At 39.4% G+C, this 7,106-nt stretch overlaps 1 non-coding gene across 1 annotated transcript; it reads left to right on the top strand.

Annotated features, from left to right (window-relative positions):
* The first annotated feature begins 6,022 nt into the window (after positions 1 to 6,022).
* On the top strand, positions 6,023 to 6,187 carry LOC114699013. The gene has a single exon (XR_003735444.1). It is a non-coding gene; the product is annotated as a U1 spliceosomal RNA (small nuclear RNA).
* The last annotated feature ends 919 nt before the right edge of the window (positions 6,188 to 7,106 follow it).

The following is a 7,106-nucleotide window of genomic DNA, read 5'->3' as shown; positions in this document are numbered from 1 at the left end:
CTGGAAATACTGGATAATGCCCTTTTACCCTTTTACTGATAACTACAGAAAACACACACACACACACACACACACACACACACAGACATGCATGGAAGGATGATTAACTTCAAGTTCTTATTAATATTCTGATTAGAATCAGGTTAGGCATGCGTTGTTATAGTGTTTGGAAACAAGAATTCTTCCTTCCTTCCTTCCTTCCTTCCTTCCTTCCTTCCTTCCTTCCTTCCTTCCTTCCTTCTTTTCTTTCTTTTTTTTTTTTTTTCAAGACAGGGTTTCTCTGTGTAACAGAGCCTTGGTTGTCCTGGAACTTGCTTTGTAGACCAGGTTGACCTTGAACTCACAGAGGTCCACCTGCTTCTGTCTCCTGAGTGCTGGGTTTAAAGGTGTTTGCCACTACACCTGGCTAAGAGTTATTTCTTGAGCCAGGTGTGGTAACACTCACTGTAATCCCCGAGCTCCAGAGGATAGATCAGAGGACTCTTGCATTGAGGTCAACCTGAGCTGGAAAGCAAGTTCAAGGATAGTCTGGCCACATAACAAGACGCTACCTCAAAATAAAATTTATTCATCTCCTAAACAATAATAATAATTGTAGGTAGAGTTTTCCCATCCTGGGAGCTGTTTCCAAATTATTATACAGAGGTTTATAATAATTGCAAATGCTCAGCCAATAACTCAGGCTTGTTACTAGCTAACTCTTACACATAAATTAACCCATATTTCTGTCTATACTTTGCCATATGGTTCATGGCTTGTTACCTAATTTTATTTTTTCTTTTTTTTCTTTTTTAACCTAATTTTCTATATGTCCTGCTTGTTTGGCAGCTGCCTGGCATCTCCTTGACTCCACCCTTCCTCTTCCCAGAGCTCTTTTATCTGGCTCTCTTGCTCAATCTCTTCCTGCCCACCTGTTAGCCAATCAGCTTTTTATTAGCCAGTGAGAGTAATACATATTCATAGTGTAGAAAAGGATTGCTCCACAGCATTTCCCCCTTTTTGTCTAAATAAAAAAGGAAGGTTTTAACTTTAACATAGTAAAATTACATACAACAAAAACAGTTATCACATAAGAATTACAGTTACAATATCTAGTCTATTTGTATTTGGCAAAATTAGAGAAATATTCTCTATCTTATTTTGGTAAGTCTAAGGTTTTATACCTAATTTACATTTTATCATAACTAAGAAAAACTTTAAGTATAAATATCTAGTCTTCAACTCCATCCATCAAAGACCCTAGAAGGATGAAATATTACCTAATGAGAGGGACATCATGCTGCCTGGACAGTCACCCAAAGTTCCTCTGTAATGTTGGGGCATCCAGTTCTGGCCTATGGGCCTAGCTAGCATATCTGACAGACTTTCCTGTGAAGCAGGGAATTTTGAAGGACTGTTCTACCTTGTCTTGACAAAGTTTGGCAGTCACCTTTCTTGTGTCCTACTGGTCCAGTTTTGACAATAACTGTCAGCAATTGAGGCAAGGGCAGGTTCTTTGACCAAATGGTTAGCTCTTGCCATAAAGAAAACAAACTCCATATGGAGTTTCTTTGATGCCTATCATCTTCTTTGAAGTAATTGGTGCCACCAGGAACAGATGTGTCTCACTGTCATGAAAAGCCTTAGGTTATTAAACATATTAAATGCCATATTCTGTAGGTCTTTGAAGTGTTTGAAGATTGCCTATATATCTGAAATATATCTCTGTATGATCTTGAAAACCTAACTAACATGACTATAAGTTTGTTATTATAAATGACTATTAATCTGTATTTCTTATTTATATATTACATTTTAAATGAGTCGCATAAACATAATACCTTAAACAAGAGTAGAAATAAACATACAGTATAACAAAATTAACTATACATTTGCATCAATAAACTAGAATCCATACCAATGTAAAATATTTTAAGATTAACTGTTTTTTATTAAAGTAGATTCAATAATATACCTTTTCCTCCATCATTTCTATATCATATCCCCCTTTCTTCTTTCAGAAAGATATCTCTGAATTTAATTTTTTTGCTTAGTCTTTTTTTTTACTATGACCAATAATAATTTGTGACCAAACCCTCTAAACAATGACAAATATGCATAATTTATTTTTGAGAGGTGTGGACATTGTTCTCCAGACTACTTCTTGTTGTTTTGGGGGCACTCTTATCTTTGGGGGACCTTGCGACAATTTAGGGTTATGGTCAAGTCCTGACTGGAGTATAGATCATTATTTGTGAGGCAGGATCATCTCAGCCAGTCACCTTGAAGCTGTTCTGGATGTAGAATTTAGAGGAAATTGTAATAGAGATGTTCTGAGATGTTGGATCATCTGGGCCCTCTGCTCCCACTAGAGATGTTTCACAGGGTCTTCCCCAATCAAACCTGATTTTTTTAAACCCAGAATGAATCCACAGCCTCTCATTTCCTGTGGAAACAAAAGCATAACCTCTATCCCAAAGTAACATGACTTTTGACTTAAATTTTAAAGTTAAGATAATTTAAAAATATACAGGTTGGTTTTATATAGTAGTTTTCATAATCAAGTGTCTCTTAGCACTTATTATTTTCTCATTAATTATAAAAAAAAATCTAAAGACAACACAATAGCATATAGGATCCAGATTTCAATATGTATGACTCTCATTGGCTAATAAAAAAGCTGATTGGCCAATAGCTGGGCAGGAAAAGATTGAGCACAAGAGCCAAACACAAAGGACTCTGGGAGGAGGAAGGGCAGAGTTAAGGAGATGCCAGCCACCAAACAAGCAGGGCATTATAGAAAATGAGGTAACAAGCCATGAGCACATGGCAAAGCATAGACAGAAATATGGGTTAATTTATGTGTAAGGGTTAGCTAGTAACAAGCCTGAGTTATTTGCTGAACATTTACAATTAATGTAAGCCTCTGTGTGGTAATTAGGAAGTGGCTCTTGGGGCAGGAAAACTCCACCTATATATTGTGCCCCACATTGGGTGCCATATGAAGCATTAATCTAATTAATCTTATCAATAAAATATTGAGAGTCAAATATCAGAGTAAAAACCTGAAAGATCAGAGAAGCAGAGGAGCAGCCACAGTTCCTTCCTACTTCTACTGTTCCTCCACCCAAAAGGGCTGATATCTTCCCACAGCATGCCTTACCACTTCCTGTCTCCTCTCTATCTATGATCCTCCAAATCTCTATGGTCAGCTAGTGGGTAGCTCTACCCTCTGACTACAAGCAAGCTTTATTTGTCATAACACAATCAAAATATCACAAAACAAATAATAGCAGTATATAATATAATATGCATAATATTTCATAGAGCACAGGATTTGATAAATATAAGCTTTGAGAAGATATATTTAGGCATACATGTCTATGAAATAATTGTCTGGATTCAGAAAATATATATTTGCATATGTATGGATTATTAATAGATTGACTCTTTTGTTTTGCTTTGAGACAGAGTCTCACTATGCAGTACTGGTGGGCTTGCCTAGCAAGCGCAAGGCCCTAGGTTCGATCCTCAGCTCCAAAAAACAAAAAAAGAACTCACTCTGTAGACCAAGCTGGTCTTGAACTCACAGAGATCCTCTTGTCCCGCCCTTCTGACTGCTGGGATTAAAGGAGTGTGCTGCCAAGGCCAAGACATGATTCTTTCAGGGTTTTAGGTTTGAGTGACCTTAATTTTCATTGAAAAATAGAGGGTGGTGGCAGCACACACCTTTAATCCCAGCACTCAGGAGGCAGAGGCAGGTGGATCTCTGAGTTTGAGGCTAGCCTGGGGTACAGAGTGAGTTCCAAGAAAGGTGCCAAAGCTACACAGACAAACCCTGTCTCAAAAAACAAAAACAAACAAACAAACAAAAACCAAAAACCCAAACAAACGACAAAAAAAGGAAAATAGAGCAAAACACAATAACTCCCTCAAAATCAGTCTTTTTATCTCCACAGGAAAGTAGCTACAAGGCTAGACTCTGGTTTCAGGTTTCCTTGTTTCCAAGTGTGCCTCAGTTTCTTAACTCAAATCCCTTGCTCATGTGTGACCCCTAAGATCAGGCCTACACTGTAGTGACATATTGTGTACCCTAATAAACTTTGCCTGAAGATCAGAGAATAGAACAAGCCACTAGATTAAACATAGAGGCCAGACAGTGATGGCACACACCTTTAATCCTAGCACTTGGCAGGCAGACATCCATTTGGATCTCTGTGAGGAAAAAGCCTTTAGCTCCTACCTCCTCACACCTTATATACCTTTCTCTGCCCATCCATCACTTCCTGGGATTAAAGGCTTGTGTGATTCCCAAGCAAAGGCATGAGATCTCAAGTGCTTGGATTAAAGGCATGTGATTCCCAAGTACTGGGATTAAAGGTATGTGCCACCACTGCCTGCCTCTGTTTCTCTCCTAGACTCAGTCAATCTCATGTAGTCCAGGGTGGCTTTGAACAAGCACTGGCTTGTTCCTTTGTCTCTCTGATCTTTCAACATTTACCCCAATATCAGGTTCCAGTCTCTGTTTAATAATACAATTGATGTTCTGAAAATGGAACAATTAAATGAGAAGATAATTAATGTTAATGAGATTTATAAATATTATTTGTTTGATCATTTCTGTTTTATCATTTAAAAAGTTGGTTAATATGAATACCAGGATAAAAGTTTTTCAAATTTTTTTATTTTATAATTTGATTTAATTTTATATATCAGCCATGGATTCCCTTGTCCTCTCTCCTCCCATCCCTCGCCCTCCCCCCAGCCCACCTCCCATTCCCATCTCCTGCTGGGCAAGGACTCCCCTGGGGATTCAGCTCAACCTGGTATATTCAGTTCAGGAAGGTCCAGTCCCCTCCTCCCAGGCTGAGCAAAGTGTCCCTGCATAGGCCCCAGAAGGACAGGTCCAGTCCTATTGCCTGAGTGCCTCCCAAACAGTTCAAGCTAATCAACTGTCTCACTTATCCAGAGGGCCTGATCCAGTTGGGGGCTCCTCAGCTGTTGGTTCATAGTTCATGTGTTTCCACTAGTTTGGCTATTTGTCCCTGTGCTTTTTCCAATCTTGGTCTCAACAATTCTCGCTCATACAATCCCTCCTCTTTCCTATTGGATTCCTGGAGCTCCACCTGGGGCCTGGCCATGGATCTCTGCATCTGCTTCCATCAGTTATTGGATGAGATTTCTAGCATGACAGTTAGGGTGTTTGGCCATCCTATCACCAGAGTAGGTCAGTTCTAGCTTTCTCTTGACCATTGCCAGTAGTTTATTGTGGAGGTATCTTTGTGGATTTCTGGGGACCTCTCTAGCACTTTGCTTCTTCCTATTCCCATGGGGTCTTCATTTATCAGCATTGTTTGTAATAGCCAGAACCTGGAAACAACCTAGATGCCCTTTAACTGAAGAATGGATAAATAAAAGGTGGTACATATACACAATGGAGTACTACTCAACAGAGAAAAGTAATGACATCATGAGGTTTGCAGGCAAATGGATGGATCTAGAAAAAATCATCCTGAGTGAGGTAACCCAGACTCAGAAAGACAAACATGGTATGTACTCACTCATAGGAGGATACTAGATATAAAACAAAGGATAACTAGACTGCTACTCACAACTCCAGGGAGGCTACCTAGAAAACAGGACCCTAAGAAAGACACAGGGATCGCCCAATGACAGAGAAATGGATGAGATCTACATGAGCAAACTGGATTTGAGGGGGGTTAATGAAGGGCAAGGGTCGAGGGAAAGAGAGCTTAGGGGAGCGGGAGATCCCAGCTGGATCAAGAACAGAGAGGGAGAACAAGGAAAAAGAGACCAAGATAAAAGTTTTAACAAAACTTGTTAAACAGATAATAGAGATATTCAGACCCAGACAGAAGCATTTAAAGGAGAACCAATCTCAACATTGCATTATAAGATTATGGAGGGCTGCGGATTTAGCTCAGTGGTAGAGCGCTTGCCTAGCATGCGCATGACCCTGGGTTCGATCCTCAGCTCCCACAAAGAAAAAGAAAAAAAAGAGAAATAAACTATGAATCATTTTATACTTGCCTGGCAGGGGAGATACCATGATCACGAAGGTGGTTTTCCCAGGGTGAGGCTTATCCATTGCACTCCGGATGTGCTGACCCCTGCGATTTCCCCAAATGCAGGGAAACTCGACTGCATAATTTGTGGTAGTGGGGGACTGTGTTTGCGCTCTCCCCTGTTAAGAAAAAAAAATAAAATTATGGAGAAACAGTCTACGTCTTTCAAACAGCCAACCTTAATCTATCCAGTAACCTTACAGGAACTACCTAGTGGTAAATATCCTCAAGATTATGTAAGAGCTGACTGGATTCCTGTGAAAATGTTAGATTTGAGGAGATCCAAAGAAGCAATAGTCTCATATGGCACACACTCGTCTTTTGTGAAGCAGATGTTAAACTTGTGGTCAACGTGTAATAGAATTATCCCTCAAGACTAGAGAGATTTGGTTACAGCAGCTTAGAGGCTGGTCCCCAATTATAGTGGAGGACCTGGTGGAAGGATGAGACTAAGACTATTGAACAATGAAGCAGAGCTAGAGGTATGGAAATCTCCCAAGAACAACTTCTTGGAGAAGGCGATTATGCTGATAAACAAAGACAATCTTTATATGGTAATCACACTCTAGCTTTATGTCACATGGCAGCCTTGAATCCTTGGGACAGAATTGAAGAAGTAGGAAAGAAAATTGAGTCATTTACTAAAGTTATACAGGACCCGAAAGAAACCTTCACTGATTACTTACAAAGATTGACTCCAGCAGTAAATAGAATGATACCAAATTCAGAAGCTAGGCAAATAATAATTGAATCTCTGGTTTTTGAAAATGCTAATGCACAATGCAAAAGGATAATTAGGCTATTAAAGGCAAGATCAGCACCCTTGGAGGAATGGATCCGAGATACAATAATATTGGATCTCGTGATCATGATGATGCTTGGATAGGAGAGGTGATTTCCAGGGGTTTGAAGAAAAATCAAATGTCAAATGTTTCAATTGCCATAAATAAGGTCAACTAAAAAAGGGACTGTAAACAGGGCATTTCTAGAAACAATGTTTTTGCTAGGAATAATCCCAAAAGGTTGCCCCTCCATTCTGGA

Source organism: Peromyscus leucopus, chromosome 4, assembly GCF_004664715.2.
Source record: "Peromyscus leucopus breed LL Stock chromosome 4, UCI_PerLeu_2.1, whole genome shotgun sequence".
Classification (NCBI taxonomy): domain Eukaryota; kingdom Metazoa; phylum Chordata; class Mammalia; order Rodentia; family Cricetidae; genus Peromyscus; species Peromyscus leucopus.
Note: the sequence above shows the minus strand (reverse complement) of the source record. Positions and strands in the feature narration are given on the sequence as shown.